This window comes from Cydia splendana, chromosome 23, assembly GCF_910591565.1.
Source record: "Cydia splendana chromosome 23, ilCydSple1.2, whole genome shotgun sequence".
Taxonomy (NCBI): Eukaryota; Metazoa; Arthropoda; class Insecta; order Lepidoptera; family Tortricidae; genus Cydia; species Cydia splendana.
Window position 1 is genome coordinate 2,052,473 of NC_085982.1, and position 17,766 is coordinate 2,070,238.

Sequence of the window (17,766 nt, forward strand, 5' to 3'; positions counted from 1 at the left end):
GGACTACGTTTGTATGGAGGAATGACCACTCCTGTTGGCTCTTAAATCTTCCGTCAGAGGGCTCGTATCAAATCTTTGGGTAGTCGCTCACAGTATGTAGGTCTGACGACACGCAAGTGTCCCTGCAAGTGCCATCGACACGAGACACTTCTAAGACATTCTGTTGAGCGAATGAACCTGACGACTTGAATCAAAACGACGACATAAATGAAATGAAATGAAAATGAAATGTATGTTAGAATAAAGATTCTAACATACATTTCTAATGAACTTAAGTTCAGACAAATGTAAATTAGTTCATCATTATTTCGTAACAAATCATAGGATTCATAGGTGAGGCCACTGCGGCTGGGAAAAGTCAATATAGTTTTTTTTTACAGACTTAACTAATAAAGAAATTTATTACGCCTGCAAAGTCATTATACTGCCTAAAATGTAGCGTTAAAGTGTCCATTTTATATTAATATGTATTTAAACATACCGTTGCTAACCTTTAGGTTGGTAAGAAATGGTTGCCAAGTGGCATGATGGGAAATAATTTACGGCAATAATTTAGAAAACACACACAATATGTTTTGGATAGCCTAGTAAATACTTAGAAGGCTTTAATGTAGAGTTTCTACATCCACGTTCTCATGCAGTATCAAAAATTATGCCACGCCGATTTCACGCCGATCACGCCGCCGCCGCCGGTCAAAAAAATCATCGGACGCCGCCGCCGATGATTTTGCCATCGGCGCACATGTCTAGTACAGACGGACAGCGGAGTCTTAGTAATAGGGTCCCGTTTTTACCCTTTGGGTACGAAACCCTAAAAAGTTTCGCATGTTCTTTAAAACAAGTACACAGTAGCACTCAGTCTACAATATTTCAATAAAAGGAGAATCCAATAATTAAAAATAAATAAAACCCAAAAAGCTTAACCCTTTTATGAATATTGGCTTTAAACGGCGTATTGTAAACGGGATTTTATTGTTCCCGCCCCATTTGAAAATTATGTAAATGCATTTTAATATGCATACGAGAATTTTCGGTGCACACCTCGGAATTATTTAATCAACAAGCTATTAAAATGTAATAATAGGTTTTTACAGGAGATTATGTAACATGATGGTTATTGTGTTAGGGTAATAGGGTGCAAAATGACAGTTAATGTTATGTAAGTTGCTGTTAAAATGTTAAATAACAAAAAAATATTACATTAAAATTTAAAAAGTTAACAAAAAACAGGCCCTTTATAGATTTATTTTAGATTTTTGTCTACCTACGTACTTTGTCTGGAATGAAATTGTTCCACGAATAAATATTTTCTGTATGACCTTTTTTAGGGTTCCGTACCCAAAGGGTAAAATGGGACCCTATTACTAAGACTTCGCTGTCCGTCCGTCCGTCCGTCCGTCCGTCCGTCCGTCCGTCCGTCCGTCCGTCCGTCCGTCCGTCCGTCTGTCACCAGGCTGTATCTCACGAACCGTGATAGCTAGACAGTTGAAATTTTCACAGATGATGTAATTGATGTATTTCTGTTGCCGCTATAACAACAAATACTAAAAACAGAATAAAATAAAGATTTAAATGGGGCTCCCATACAACAAACGTTATTTTTGACCAAAGTTAAGCAACGTCGGGAGTGGTTAGTATTTGGATGGGTGACCGTTTTTTTTTTTTGCTTTTTTTTGTTTTTTTTTTTGCATTATGGTACGGAACCCTTCGTGCGCGAGTCCGACTCGCACTTGCCCGGTTCTTTTTTTTAAAAACGATTGCAGTTCCATCTGGCAGCCCTATTCGAATGTATGAATGTATCAAAATGATATTTGAATGATGTCATATTGATGGAAATGTACGTTCGAATTGGCCTATTAATTGTACATATGCGATAGCTGAATTTAGATGTCATTTTGATATACGTTCGAATTGGTCTGTGAGTTAACACATTCACCGCTGAGCTACGGTCGTAGCCGATAACATAGGTTTCCTGATATGTAGCGAAAATGCTTCATAGAGGCAAAACGACAACGTGTCGTGATTAGTGCTGAATGGGATAAGGTTGACTCACGCTAGACCGGGTCGAGGCGTCCGACATGTCATTTTCTATGACGGCTGATCGGTGATCACGTGGTGCTTTCCATAAAAAACGAAGCGCCGGAAGCTCCGGCCCGGTCCCGGCCCGGTCTAGCGTTAGTCGTCCTTTAAGCTTTGCCCGTCATTTGTTCGTATTTTCAACACGTGTATCGCCTTTAGCTTTTCATTTAGTACCGGTACAAAAGTATCTCGCCATCGTAAAATATGTTTATTTACTGAAGCGGGCGCTAAAAAGAAAAGGAATCGTCCGCCATTCGCGTAACACATGTGACTTTTCCCACGCATTGCACGTCATGTTAAGTGGCTGGTATATAATGTAATGTTTGTATATAGACTGGGATATATTGGCAATAACTGTCCACTTAGGAACGTCATTTAATTACTTGTGATTGCTGGGTTCCATACCCAAAGGGTAAAAACGGGACCCTATTACTGAGACTCCGCTGTCCGTCTATCTGTCACCAGGCTGTATCTCATGAACCGTGATAGCTAGGTAGTTGAAATTTTCGCAGATGATGTGTTTCTGTTGCCACTATAGCAACAAATACTAAAAACAGAATATAATAAATATTTAAGTGGGGCTCCCAAGCTCCCATACAACAAACGTGATTTTTTTGCCGTTTAATGCGTATTATAGTACGGAACCCTTCGTGCGCGAGTCCGACTCGCACTAGGCCGATTTTTTTATATGGCAAAACCTCTTAACTATACCCAAGCAGCATTGCAAGCTGTATATAAGCTGTATTCTAGTTTATTTGTATACTATAAGCTGTACAGTTAGGCTGTACAAAGGCTGTATAAGCGCTTATACAGCCCTTATAAGTTAAAAAAGGGCCCAAATTATACAGCCTTTCGCGTTATTAGAGCTGTAGAGTAGCTGTATAAGCAATACATAAGCTGCATAATAGCTGCATTACAGTTATATTTCGGTGTAACAGGAAACCTTAACATTACAGATAATCTCTTATAAGTACGATATAAGAATATAAATTTTAAATGAGTTTTTAAAAAGAATTACAAGAGAAAAATAATCATTTAAGAAACTAAAATGGCTTAATCTTGTTAATTCGTAATATAGTAATGGCGACAATAAAGTGTTATAGTGGATGGTAAAAGTAAAAGTAAATATTATACAGGACTTGAGTGGAATATTATATTATTGGTAAGTGCTGATTATTATTTATTGTGAACCTGTGTATCTTTTCTGGCAAAATATTCACGCGCCTGCAAAATAACAAAGAGAAACCATAAGGAAAATATCAAAAATCGGTAAAGTTTGTGTTTATTTTTAAGGTTAGAATATCAAAAGTATTTATAAATATTAATTCTAAGGCTAAAGTCAATTTATTTTAGCTGGTAATCATAACACGGCGTTAGTCTGCTAAATATTTGCAAGTATTTCGTTAATTATATTTACAAATAAGTTTTATTTTTCATTGAAAATGGCGACAATTTTTAAACAGCCTACAGGATAGTTGGAGAGCATTATAATCTTAGTAGCTGTGCTGTGTAATAAATGGAGTGTCTTTTACAGCTTTTGCAATTAAAACAGCTTTATAATAGATTATTTGTATTCGTTTGGCTGTATTTCGGTTCTCCGTACATAAGTTATAATTCTCTTTCGAGATCCGTATAACAAATAAAAAACCTGTACTGTAACTGTCATATATTCCTTTAGTATTATAATACACTTATTTTCAGAAATCATTATACTACTATACTTATACGGGTGTAAAATCACGCCAAAAGATTGCTATAAGCGACTCTGTCAGTAATACAGAAAAAAGCTGTACTATAGCTGCCATTTATTCGTTTAGTTTTAAAATACCTTACAGACAGAAGTTATACAACTACTATTCTTATAGGAGAGTAAAATTACGCCATAAGAAATAGCTTTAAAACGGGGTTGACAGATACATTTGTACAGCTACAAGTGCCAAGTGATACTACAATACAGCCTGTATACAGCTTTTACGATAAAATTAGCTTGTAGTGTTTCACAACACTTAAAGTTTTAAAACGGAGTTGACAGATACTTTTGTACAGCTAAAAGTGCCAAGTGTTACTACAATACAGCCTGTATACAGCTTTTACGATAGAATTAGCTTGTAGTGTCTCACAACACTTTTCGTTTTATAGTAGATTTTTTATATTCTGATAAAGCACCCCATGCTTCCGCAGAATCCTTTATAATGATTTTATACAGCTTGAGCTGTATAATGTCTGTAAAATACCTTTTATACAGCTTAAATCTTTTCTGACACTCTTATACGTCCCTTAAATCACTCTAAGTTCTAAATTGGCTGGTATATTGATGTTGCCGACACTTCCATGCTACTTGGGTAGTCAAAGCTCAAGGCATAGTTCTTAGTACACAAACTAGTACCCAAGAATTTTTAAATTCAGGTGACAACCAAAACTCACTATTACTTACTAGAAAATAATTAAACAAAAATTAACCTTATTCCAGTAGTAATACGGCTAACTATGATGGCTATGAACTTGTGATGGTAATTAGTGAGTTTTCGTTTTCACCTGACGGTATACACCATAAGAAATTTATTTTATTCATTTTGAAAACTCAGTTGTCCAATGCACAGTTTAAGAAATTAATTTCAGTAGCATTTTGTACCTTTTCACAGTGACAATATAGGTCCCTAAAGTCTATTTCAATAGAACTTATAGCTAACTATGTAAACAAACCGCCATATTGAAATTGTCTCTGAATGATGAATTTACTAGTGATGGGCAAGACTCCTACTTACTACTTTACTAATGTCAAACCATATCGAATAATAAAATACCAAAAGTAAAAAACAAGTAGTTACTTATTTTTAATTTGTTTAATCACGACCAGAAGACAAATTAGTACCTACTTAAGAATGATGTATTGATGTATTTTATAACCGCGGCGGTAGGTACAGAGCGTGGGTTGGGTAGTGTGTAGCGGGTTTATATCACAAACTTTAGTCACAACACTACCCATCATAGACAATTGTAGAATTTAAAAGAAACAAAACCGTCATTCCAACAGGTCCTAATAACCTAACTTATGAACCCATTTTAAACTTTTAATGAAATATCCAAGATACAGTTATATATTTATGTATTTTACGGAACGGCCCGTTTCAATAGTGTATATGTGTATGGTTTCAATGGTATTTGATGAGGTGGTGTGAAAATTCAAAGAGAAACAGTGATACAACAAAGTTAAGTTGTTTGTTTACATAGTTAGCAAGTTCTATTGAAATAGACTTTAGCGACTTACATATTGATTGTTACTGTACGTACGAAAATTAAATTCTTTGATTGTACATCCCAATATTTTCGTGTAATACAGTAAAATAATTATAAAACATCCATCAGACATTATCATAAGGTAAACTGACCTATGGTCTATAGTGTAGTATTAGTCTTTAGGTAAGTATTTAAATAAAAGTAAACAATCAATTTTTACATTTTCGGGTAGTTATAACATTTTTTGGTTAACCAACCAAATACAAAACCACCTGGATCTGTCACTGAACGACCTGACTTTAACCTACGTTATTTAATCGTGTAATGTTTTCATCTAACCACACTGGCTTAAGGAGCCATTTGAGGGTAGATTTTGTTTACTTTTATTTAAATACCGAAAGATACAGAGTATAAATTCTGCCATATCTTAAAAGGAAAAGATTAAAATACATTTTCGGTTAAAAATAATGTTGAATACATTATTTTTAACCGAAAATGTATTTTGATAAAGCTTAAAATACATGTTCTTTTCTTGAAAAACATTAGGTTTTAATGAAAATACATCGGAAATTCAAATGTAATATTTACCCGGGAATCAAAGAACTCTTTAATGACAAGATAAGATGTTTATTTTGCTGAAGGTATTTGTTTATAGCGATTTATTTGAAGTAAGGAGGGTTTACGAGATGATTTTACGAGTAATGAGTTATAATATGTTTTATATACAGGATACAGGAGCAAATTACTATATTTTATAAATGTATTTTTTACCTAAGTAGCAGTCTGCAAACTGGGCGTTTTCAGAAATAAATATTGAAAACCTGATTCTTTCACATCTGGACGTTCTTGGGCTCATTGTACTCAGAATCGACAGCATTCTCCATCCCACCATTAAAAAAACATGTCCCAAAATGTCCATTCCATTACGTCACGTTTTAGTATGAAAAAAATTTTCACTTGTATGTGCGTGACTTAGTGGAATGTACAATTTTCATAAATTTTTTTGGGACATTTTATTTTATCATCAGAATTGAATATGCTAGTGATTCTGAGTTGAAAGAACCCAAAAACACCGGGATCTGTGAGAATCGGGTTTTCGATATTTATTTCTGAAAACGCCCAACATATATACAGGGTAATAGTAAGCCAATGCAAAATTGTACTTACTATATTGAATTTTTACACGTTTCTTTAAAATTGGAATCTTAAGCATTACGACAAACTTTGCTACTGAGTGAAACATTAATTTGCCCCTCTCTTGGACAAAATGTTACTTTATTCCAATCAGTTTTTGAAGAATAAAGAGACCCATGGTGAAAAATTGTTAAGTCGACTTCGGTAAAAACGATGATTCAAAAATGGTTTTTAATTTAAATATAAGGTACCATCGCCCACACTGTTAACTGTACATCGCTGGACCTTATGCATTTTGTAATAAGGTCCATCGATGTACAGTTAGGAATGTTGCTGTTTGTACAGTCACCTGCAATAATATGTTACTCTTCGAAGGCCGCAAAAATATGTTACTCTTCGAAGGCCGCAAAAATATGTTACTCTTCGGAGGCCGCAAAAATTTGTGACACGCTTTTATGGCTCTACAAATAAGATCGTGTCAGATATTTTTGCGGCCTTCGTTGTTAACAAATTATTGCAGATACTGTACCTACACCTTTGTACACTCGTCAAAATGACAAGATATGTAGTACCTATACGTCACATTTTATGTATATTATTTATTAATTTAAATATATGACACATATTTACAATAACATATACAGTGTGGAAAGATAAGTCGGGCCCTGGAGGGAAACTACCTTCAATCCTTAAGCTGGCTCATTTTACTTAAAAGAGACATTCCTTTATTTTTAAAAAGAAACAAAACTGCATTCAAAGATTTTCTAAAACTCGCTTGCCTCGCCCGGAACTCGAACCCACTAAAAATTCCAAAAAATAAACACTCGCAATTTTATTCTACTAGTCGATACAGTTAATGTTAATGATAACATTTCTCCAAGAAACATTAGGTCTTACACTCGTCTGTCTTATAAAATATCCATAAAATCTAATATTTAGTACTCAAGATTTTTTTAAGACAAGCCAAATTGAAGAAAAAAAGAAAAATCTTGAAATGCAGTTTTGTTTCTTTTTAAAAATAAAGGAATGTCTCCTTTAAGTAAAATGAGCCAGCTTAAGGATTTAAGGTAGTTTCCCTCCAGGGCCCGACTTATCTTTCCACACTGTATATGTTTCTCGGAACTATATTTCTGGTTTAACTACAATAACCCACACATATATTACATAAAATTAACCAATAAACTACTATATTCATACAATATCATTAAAACTAACGTCGAAGCTCAATTACAACCTAACCGCACTGACCGAACTCTCCCGCCGAGCCATATGGGGAACATATGTCGCCTAAATACATAACACACACAGCCCAATTCAAGTTATACTTATTCTATCTGTTTCTGATATAATATTGATCTAGCAGTGTCAAGAGCGACGTTTCAGTCGGGCCAATTCGAGTGTTAATTATTCGACCTGTTTCCGATATGATATTAATCTGTCAGTGTCAAAAGCGACGTATTTGGTTGAAGAAATGTCACTTTTGAAACTCAGATCAGTATCATATCGGAAACTGATCGCATAACTAAATCTCGAATTGTCCTGATAAGAGGACAGATCTGACTTGGCCTATAAATGTCTTGTATGAAATAAAATAGACTTTATATCGAGGGAATAAAGTGTTGAATATGATAGCAGATGTTGCGAAGCGGGAGTGATTTTACCCGTTTTTTTGTCGTCGGCGCTTGGATAAATTTGTTAATTAGATATTGTTATAATTATTGTTAAATGAGAATTTGTTTTGAAACAATTATTTGTAATTAGGCTACGTTTCCACCAGAGATGCGTCTTAACAAACACATCCCTCGCTACGCATCCGCAGCCCTTAGAGCAGTGGTGGGCAAAGTATGGCCCGCGGGCCAGCTCCGACCCGCGAATGGATTTTATCCGGCCCGCCGCCGGTCCGGATTATCGCAAATCAAAATAAATGTTGGCTACAATTCTGGCCCTCCACTTAAATTTCCTAAACTTTCTGGCCCCCCATGAAGAAAGTTTGCCCACCACTGCCTTAGAGGACATAACCAAACGGAGACGCCTTACGTAACGTAAAAATAGCCATGTCAGATAAACGTCAGTCCATACATTGTGTATGACCATTGGCCGCCTATTTTCGACAGGAACGCCTGTTAATGGCTACTCCTTTTGTTTATATCCTCTAAGACGCAGCCATATAGACACGTAATCATTTCCATACAATATTTAAGTTCCGTTTCCTGTTTTCTATAAACGAATCGAAACTTAAATAATGTATCGTGACTTTTCGTAGCATCTGTCTTTCCGATACATTTTTACTTTTGGCGTTTGTCAATGTAAGATTGTCATTTTCGCTATAGCCCGTTTTTTTAACCCTTTAACCACCGTAGACTGATATATAAGACAAAATCGGGCTCATTTCGCCGCGGTCTGATAAAAATTTAATCATTAAAGTATATTTAAGTATGTTGTTTTTGACATGTTTATATACCTTGTATATGTTCTTTTATTTCATAAAGCAATCACAGTCTGAAAATAAGACAAAACTTCGTGTAACTCCGGCGACACGAGCACGCTCGATGAAAAATTCTGAAAGGTAAAGTTAAGGTTAAAATTACAATATTTCTAACCTCAAAAGTTCCTATGATGTCTAATATGTATTTCGGTACAATAATATGTAAACGACACAAAATACAGTGCATAATTACCTACAAAAAAGTTAGCTACAAAAAAGTTACTACTACTTTTGAGGTTATAAATTGAGGCTTGAAATCAAATTTCTTGACCGTACATAAAGTTTTCGGTTGAGCATAACACATTCGTATAGTTGAATTATCGAGAAGATGGAATTGCATTTGTAGTGGTTGTATGCTGATAGTACAAGAAAATAGAAAATTCAAATATAGAATGCCTGTAAACTCGGAGTAATTAACAATGGAGCCGCCATTAACAGGCGTTCCCCTCTGTCGATAATAGGCGGCCAATGGTCAACCACATGTCAACCATATGTATGGACTGACGTTTATCTGACATGACGTACCTATACATTTGATGTGCCCCTCCCCCGCAAAAAACGGCAGACTATTTTGTACCGAAAATTTTAGACATGGCGTCTCCGTTGGTTATATCCTCTAAGCCTGTAAACAAACAATACTACTACATATGCAATTCCACGCTCTCGATGATTCATCTATAATAGCGGTGAATATTTTAAGAGGACCAACGCGTTACTCCAAAATGGGGCAGCACGTGCGTCCCCCGGGGACCAAGAGTCGCCAGTATTTATAGATGGATGACAAAAATGCGTGATTTGTTACAGACTTTTTTAACGGATAAAAAAGATTGTTTACCTACTGGTGCTATTGGAAGTTACTTAAAAAAATATCGTGTTAACAGTCTTTATAAACATTCATTTTTTTACCAATCACTCATGCTTAGTAACAAAAATTACGTGTGTAAAATTGATTTACAGTAGGTACATATGGTCCTATTTCCCCGCACTAGTGCGTAAAATAGCACTTTTCGTGCGATGTCAAAAGTTTAAAGGGCCATATGTACTGTAAAACGTTGTACTTACGATACACGTGCGAATAGGTAATTCGCAGCTCGTGTCGATTTAAAACACTCCATTCGGTCGTGTTTTAATTTATCGCCACTAGTTTCGAATTTCCTCTTTTCCGCACTTGTATCGTAAATAACTATTGCAAAAATACCGAAATATGTTTTTTCCTCAAAACGAAACCAGCACTTCTAGAGTTAGACCAAGAAAAGTCTGCAACGATTTTGATAGCACAGACGGGCAAGTGTTATTTTAAACGTCAAACTTCTATGAAATTATGACATATTTAATAACACTTGCACTGCGTATGCTATCAAAATCGCTGCAAACTTTTCTTGGTCTAACTCTAAAATTTCTACTCGATTTAATTTCTTTATATTACAATTTCTAGCAACGTAAACTATCAGACATAGTTATAATATGTTACTTGAATATTCTTGTATGAGTAACTTCTATTTTATGGCGGCTGCTTAAATTTAATTGTAACCATATCTTTTTCAATACCAATTCCTACTAGTTTAATAAACTATACAAAACAGGCTCTCATGTTAATCGACCATATCCCTGCGTTCCCAGCCTTGCACCGGATGGGCAACCGGTCCATCTCGATATAGATACTGGCTGGTTGGCCGTTGACCATGGCTACCAAGTGTCTTTACTTATCACTTTGGCAAGATTATATGGGATGAATGGTAGACTCGAGTTTCCAATATTTCTACCCACGGAGTTACACACAATGTTTTTCAACACGTTTCTTCAAACAAAATCGTCACTTTTGACACTGACATAATCCATATCGTATCTAGACGTAATATTTGACGTATCATAAAGTTCGAATCGGGCAGTATGTTTCTTCTGCTTCGCTACTTATATCCTATCTTAAATGATATGCAAATGGATATGACATAGTGTAAGTGCTACTAATTTGCATTAATCCTACTTAGTTACACTTAGTAAGGTCCATATTATATTATTTTATGTCGATATCAGAATAAGAACGCAATCTGAAATTAGTTACTTTTTAAACCTCATTACCTACTTATTGGTTGACTAAAATAACTAAGATAACTACCTAAGTAATACACCTGACTTGCTAGCAGCTTCTAGCATGAGTGGCGTTCTCGCGCGCGACTCCATACATCTTGCGCGACTTCAAGTAAAGACTCGCGTAATCATATGTATTTACTGTATTGTCTTGGCAACTTTTGATCTGTGGCTGGCTAGAGGTTATAGGGTTATACCAAGAAAAGTCTGTAGCGATTTTGATAGCCCACGCAATGCAAGTGTTATTTTAAACGTCAAACGTCTATCAGGCGTGGCTCACTCCGCGATTTCGTCGCTTTGCTACAAGCTTACAGGTTACATCCGTTTCACACCAATTTTGGTGGCTAGCCATAAGCCGCGCGCGCTGTCGCTACCTAGCGGCCATATCTGTCCTGATCGTAACAGACGCGTTTTGTTAGAGAGTGAGTCTTCTTTACCTAATGCTATTATTTATTCTGTGCGTCTATGAAATTATGATGTATAAGTAACACTTGCACTGCGTGGGCTATCAAAATCGGTGCAGACTTTTCTTGGTCTGAGAACGCAACTCATGCTAGGCGGCCTGATAATATATACCTACTCTAGTTAAGTATATATACCGGGTGTGGCCTGTAACATGAGCAAAAAATTAAACTGTAGGCTGTACTCATCATACTGACCAACATTTGTTCAGTGACTTTTAAAAATAACTTGTGGTTTGATTTTTATTACACTTTAAAGTTTATTCTAAGACGTAATGTATTGCGAATTTTGTTATGTTTAAGGCGTGACAAGCAACGTCAATCACACTAATATGGCGTGGCGATGGCGTCCATTGAAGATAATATTTATTTTGTATGAAAAATAGGGAGTCTAAATACTTCATAATTTTTAAAAGTTGTTGAACAAAAGTGTCACCGTTTGAGGAGTACCATCTATGTTTTAATTCTTTGCTCGTGTTACAGGCCACACCGTGTATATATAGTAACTAAGTTGGTAAGAACTTTTTTGTATTTTTCTTACAGCATTCTTTTAAACCTCTTATACTTACTGCCCATTAAAAATGACAAGTGACAGCAGTCAGCTTTTTACTTACGATAAGTAGTTTTGCTTTTTTATCATTTTATTCATCCATCTTGGCAACTGAGTGAGTGCACTTAGCTACTGTGTTGCCATTATTGCTATACTTATATAACATAGCAAATTACGTTTGTTATAATACTATATTATTAAACCACATTGATCAATACAACATGACATGCAATATTGTATATATAATGTATAGTTAGTTTTTTTACCATTAGAAAGAAGGTAAATGATCTTGACATGTCTTTTAATTGAAAAACGCTTTTTAAAAATCAATACTTACCTATTATTTATGAAAGCAAAAGAATATAAATGATCAAATTAGATTCATAATTGTTACATATTTGCCGACACTTATTTTTAAAAAGTGTTTTTCAATGGGGTTGGCCGGTGGAAGTTTTTAGCAGATGGCGCCATCATAGCTTGCCACGTCAATCCCTAGAATTGTGTCAAATTTTTGTTTTTTTAATACCCTGGATGCCAGCTCTTTAAGCCAAATCTCATAGAAAAAGGGGCAAGCTATGATGGCGCCATCTAGGCAAACCTTTGACAGTTGCCAACCCCATTAAAAGACCCGTCAAGATAGTTTACCTTTTTTCTAATGCTAAAAAAAACGAACTATAGTGCATAATTGTTTTCCATCGTATTTTCTCGGAAACGTTCGTATTTGTCATGCTTCAGTCAACCTCAGTACTTTTTGTACCGATACTGACTGAAATAGCAAGACACGTTCGTACGTTTCCGTGAAAATACGATGGAAAATAATTATGCACTACATCTGTACAACAATTATCATTCCATTTTTGTTGCGGCTTTGTGATAAACGCATTTTGTGCAGTCAATAAAATGCAGAAAATTATTTGTTTTCCAGAATACCACAATATTTACATTCACAATTAGTTTTATTGCACAACATATAGTTGTTTTTAATTTTATTTACTCGGTATATCTAAAACTTTGTTTACAAACTCCAAAAAAAAATGGCGGACTTAATTCCTAGAGTTAAATAATGATTTATACTTCACTAACCTTACTATACTTTTAGTGTTCCATAAGTATGCAGTAAGCAGCTTTTATACTCGACCACTCTTATTTATGATATACCAGAGTACTTAGATATTATGTTGCATTTTATAGTCTACATATTATGAGCCTTACTTGTTTATGGTATATGAAAATAATTGAATTTCACATTGCATATATTACGCAAGCGTTTCATTAAGGTGCTTCGTGTTAAGTGAAAATTTATGATTTTCTAAAGAACCCAGAATCGTTTTCGTCTAACACCTAGTTTTTGCAATATTCATTTAATATTATGGTCATAATAAGTATGTAGGTAATTTATTGAAACGAAGTCACCATTTTTGTCATTTATTAATGGCAACAATTCTAATAGAACAAGCCTTTAGCATTGTATTTATTGCTAACCATTAGTTTGAGAATATCATGAATAAATGCCCTTAGGGGTCATCCATTAATTACGTCACACGAATTTCAAGGTTTTTTTACCCCTCCCCCCCTCCTTGTCACACTTGGTCACATTTGGCAAACCCCTCCCCCCTGGTGTGAGAAAAGAAATATTAGTAATTTTATAACCCAAAACTGATTAAGAAATTAAATTAAACGAAGAAAAACGATTATCGTTTGAAAACCTTGTTATTTAAATGATAACGTATAAAATAATTTAAATACATTTTCGGTTACTGATGAAGTTAAAGTGACGTCACAAAGTTTATGAGCCCCCCTCCCCCTTGTCACATCATGTCACATTTTCTTGACCCCCTCCCTCCCCCTAAACGTGTGATGTAATTAATGGATGACCCCTTACTAGGATTTGAACCCAAGACCGCCAGCTTCATAGGCAGTCACTGCCAACTAGGCTAGTCTTTAAAAGCCTGATGATAGGTCAAAACGCCAAAACACATCATTATTACCAAATTTCAAATCAAACAGCATTTGAATTATTATTCATGACATGACTGATACGAAACCAGATGGATCATGGTGACATGGAACAGACAAACGCCCACAATTACCGATAAAACCTGTAATGTAATATTGTACGAATTTAATTGGAATTGTCCAGAGTTGGATATTCTCATTTTCATCGATAAACAAATTAAAATAGTTCAAAGGTCAAAGTCTGCTTCGTTTTTTTAGCATTAGAAAAAAGGTAAACAATCTTGCCGTGTATTTTTATTGAAAAAGGCTTTTTAAAAATTAGTACAGATGTAAGTAGTGCATAATTGTTTTCCATCGTATTTTCTCGGAAACGTTCGTATTTGTCATGCTACGTCAGTCAACCTCAGTACTTTTGTACCGAGACTGACTGAAATATCAAGACACGTTTGTACGTTTCCGTGAAAATACGATGGAAATAATTAATATAATTATGCACTACATCCGTAACTAAGTATTTAACTTATGTTAGCAAAAAGAAGTAAATGATAACTAGATATAGATATTACTTATGTTAACAAAAAGAAGTAAATGATTTATAATTGTTACATAGGTATGTACATATTTGCCGTGACTTATTTTTCAAAAGTGTTTTTCAATAAAAAGACACGTTAAGATCGCGTACCTTATTTAATGCGAAAAAAAACGAAGTGTAGTAAGTAATTATTTAACCTCCTTTTAAAAATTTGTATGGAATTTTTTTTTTGCTCCTAACTTATAAAAATCAAAAAATCTGAAAACGTCAATGGGTTTCCATAATTTCCATTATGTCAATTAGGTACCAGGAAGGAAAATGGTACTACGTTTCTATGGAGAAGCTTTCGTCCACAGTAGTCTTAATTCTACAAGATATTATTTATATATTTTTATATTAGGGGACATCTTACACAGATCAAACCTAGCCCCAAACTAAGCAAAGCTTGTACTATGGGTACTAGGCGACGATATACATACTTGTATAGATAAATACATACTTATACACATAGAAAACAACCATGACTCAGGAACAAATATTAGTGTTCATCACACAAATAAATGCCCTTACTGGGATTCGAACCCAGGACCATCGGCTTAGCAGACAGGGTCACTATCCACTAGACCAGACCGGTCGACAGATAAGTATCTCTATCCGGTTCTTTTAATGATAACTAACAATTTTTTTATCAGTAATAAATAATTTTGAATATTTATTTAAACAACAAACTTACAATAAAAAGTAACCTAAAATTTAAACTGCCTACAAAACTAAAACTAATACCTAAAACCGGGCAAGTGTGAGTCGGACTCGCGCACGAAGGGTTCCATACCATAATGCAAAAAATGACAAAAAAAAAACGGTCACCCATCCAAGTACTGACCCCGCCCGACGTTGCTTAACTTCGGTCAAAAATCACGTTTGTTGTATGGGAGCCCCACTTAAATCTTTATTTTATTCTGTTAGTATCTGTTGTTATAGCGGCAACAGAAATACATCATCTGTGAAAATTTCAACTGTCTAGCTATCACGGTTCGTGAGATACAGCCTGGTGACAGACGGACGGACGGACGGACGGACAGCGGAGTCTTAGTAATAGGGTCCCGTTTTACCCTTTGGGTACGGAACCCTAAAAAAACTAACTAATTGTAATTTAATAAAAAAAAAACATTCACTCTGAAGTTATTTGAAGAATGTCGGAAGTATGAATTTAGATGGAACGCGACATTTTTTCACAGTCGTTTCCTGCGGGTAGTTGAAATATCTCAATGAATCATTAATATGTAATGTCACGCATAGTTTTATAATTGAGTCATGTTTTTATATTTAAACTCTAGGGTTTTAATGGAAAATTATGGGGGGCTGACAGTAAGTGGACACGTGGACAAAGTAGTCTAAGGACGCTTGCATCAAGAGGTATGTTTTCGCCCACAATGTCGGTTTTGCCTTAAGAGCCAACGGGAGTGGTCATTTCTCCATACAAACGCACTCCTCGCTTTCCTCCGTGGTTTTTGAAGCTAGAGCAATGATTTTTTCAACACAGATTAATTTTGTCAATATCTGTGTCGGACCGTTTTGCTTTTTTTGATATTTTTGTTTTTTAAGGCGCTATGAGCCCTTCAAAAATGGCCAAAATGGCCTAATTGACTATGCCGCAATGAGAGGCGTGGTATTCAAAACTGATATCAATTAGCCAAAAAAGCAAAACGGTCCGACACAGATAATTTCATAATCATTTAGATTTCCAAATTTGGTTACGATTGGTTAAGTTTTGGAGGAGGAAACAGAGGAGTACGAAACCTCGATTTTTGAGATTTTTACGCAGGATTTTTCGCCTTGTCCTTATCGCACTACTTTTAGGTGCCGCTTCCGTTAGCGAGACGGGTATATTTACCTAAAATATTTAAAACTCAGCTCCTGTTTCGTCTTAATATATTCACTTTTGATGGAGTTGAAAATGTTCATAGGCTACGGTGCCAACTTCACATCAGCACTAACATACCTATGCTCGTTTGCCACCGTCGTAATTTTCAATAAGGTAAGCAAAGCTACTTTTGTTGCCAAGAGATTAGGTACCTAGGGGCTGTCCATAAATTACGTCATCGATTTAAACGATTTTCGACCCCCCCCCCCCTAACATCATCCAAAAATCTTCGAATGACCCCGTTTCCTCCTACGTCATGCTACCATCATCCGATGTCCAGACCCCCCCCCCCTAATTCGAAATGACGTAATTTATGAATAGCCCCCTATGTGATCAATATACAGACTTACCTACTTATTTTATTATTATTTGTTTAAGTACCTATATGTTATGTTATTTGCCAACTCACCTAGTTCGGTTATCTTCTACATTATTTTACTATCCTATCAGAGAATTTTTAATCATACTACTTATTCGATTCTTATTTAATGTACCTACTTACTTAGCTATATTTACACTTTTAAATCGAATAAGTACCTAAGTGTTTAAAAACTACATAAAATTGTAGTTACCTACGTCACAAGTTGTCTTTTATTTTTATAACAACCACTTATTTACTTACGGATACCCCCCACTGAGAAAAAAAAAAACCGCCAAGTCTGGCGTTCATATGTTTTATACACTAACTGCACAGTTTTACACATTTATGTATTATTTTCCATTAATTTTTTTACATGTATCATGTTCTGATTGTAAATGTATTGTAGGCTTAAACGCATCTCAAACTATCCTTACTAAAATCTGCCTACTATAGTATTATTCATATGTAAATAAATATTATCAATAACATTATGCCAATGACCAACAATATTACCTATCGAATATAAAAACACCGTGAGAAACATAAACGAATTAAAACAAATAAAAAATAAACAATTAGAAACTCACGAAAAACACGTTCCCACACAAACTGGTATCGAACGGAAATCCTTACCGGTCACATACACTCATTCATTCACCATAAACACTGTAATCCAAAAACAAAATCGAATATCGAACACACACAATTTTTGTCTCTCTCGAGCCACAGGTGGTTTAGGACGCCACGGTACGTCCGTCGCGCGCGGGCGCTGCTGGCGTTCTGGAGGCTTGGTGGGTGGGGGGGAGGCTGCGCAGAGATGCCCGGACTGCGTGAGCCTGCAGGGTCGCGCCTGGATCGGAGCGGGGTGAACGCGTTTGGACGTTCGAAATTCAAAAGCGGTGGTTCGAAATTTTGAATGCCGTTGCTGGTTTGTGCACAGGCCAAAAGTATGAAAACAA

The 17,766-nt window shown here is 35.5% G+C and overlaps 1 protein-coding gene across 1 annotated transcript in view; it reads right to left on the reverse strand.

Annotated features, from left to right (window-relative positions):
• Window positions 1-17,459, reverse strand: part of LOC134801709 (kin of IRRE-like protein 2) — a 65,777-nt gene extending 48,318 nt beyond the window's left edge. Inside the window, exon 1 of the mRNA XM_063774307.1 lies at window positions 17,391-17,459. The gene's annotated coding sequence lies outside the window, so the exon portion shown is untranslated. The remainder of the gene's footprint in view (window positions 1-17,390) is intronic.
• Between the last annotated feature and the right edge of the window lie 307 nt (window positions 17,460-17,766).